Consider the following 1,193-nt stretch of genomic DNA (forward strand, 5'->3'; position numbering starts at 1 on the left):
GATGTTTATCCTACAAGCCACACCAGGACTCCATATAGAGCTGGCATAAGAGAGCAAGCTGATACCCACTTTTAATACCTTGGTGTGGTGCTGTGGGTTAATGTGCTAGACTGCAAAGTCGTTTAAATGGCAAGGTCGGTGGTTCAAACTCACCAGCTACTCCTCAGAAACCCTATGCAGGGTCGCTATGGGTCAGAATCGACTCGACAGCACTAACAACAACCAAAATATAAAAATCTATTTCTATAATAAAGTTAGAAAATAAAACATGGGATGGAGGTGATAATGGCTTCTTTCAACACTCATTAATAATCCTCATATACCAACCAAAATAACACTAATAACAAACACTTACATTATCTTACTATGTGCCAGGCATTGTACATAGTGCTTTGTGCATATTAATTCATTTAAAACTTACAGTAACTCTATGGGATATCATTTTACAGAACGAAACAGGGATAGAAAGGTTTAGAAACTATTCAAAATTAGGCAGCTCATTAAATGGTAGAGCCACAATCCACAGAATCATTCAGGCTCTTACAATGTATACTCTAAGTCTACTGTGAAGCTATACAGTCTCTCAAAATGAAAGAAATTTGGTGGATAATACAGTAGGTATCTAAGAGTACACAGTTATATGGGAAAGAGAAATGGACTGAAGTGAAACTCAGCTAAAGGGCACAGTGAAATCTTCATGGGGAAAAGAAACTAGAGATTCTTCCATCTTTAGAAGTTTTAGGAATAGGTCTTCAATGCTAAGACCCTGATTGATTTAGATCTAACCAACCATGAAGATTTAAAGTGATTTCAGAGTTTTCAAGCCCTAATTAGAAGGCCAACCTGAGTGAACCAGCCTGGAATAGAAGAAAAGGTACTTTGTTTCAGAAACAGGAAAAATAATGTAAAGGTCAATATGATTGAGACAACCAGTTTACAGAAATTCATTCATTCTAAAAGTATAAGCAATCAATCAGAGAAGCAATAAATTATTATTTTTTTAATCTGGTTAGCTGAGTAGAGAAAATACTTCAGCATTTAAAGAAGCATTCACAATAAGAATAAGCAGAAAGACATAGAAGAAGCCAAACCTTAACATGATTGTTTTCTTACATTTACCTTCATTTGAACAAGACAAAAACAACAGACTTTTGACATTCTCAAGACCGGTGGGGGTGGGGTGGGGAGGGTGG

Source organism: Chrysochloris asiatica, unplaced genomic scaffold (assembly GCF_000296735.1).
Source record: "Chrysochloris asiatica unplaced genomic scaffold, ChrAsi1.0 scaffold00072, whole genome shotgun sequence".
Taxonomy (NCBI): Eukaryota; Metazoa; Chordata; class Mammalia; order Afrosoricida; family Chrysochloridae; genus Chrysochloris; species Chrysochloris asiatica.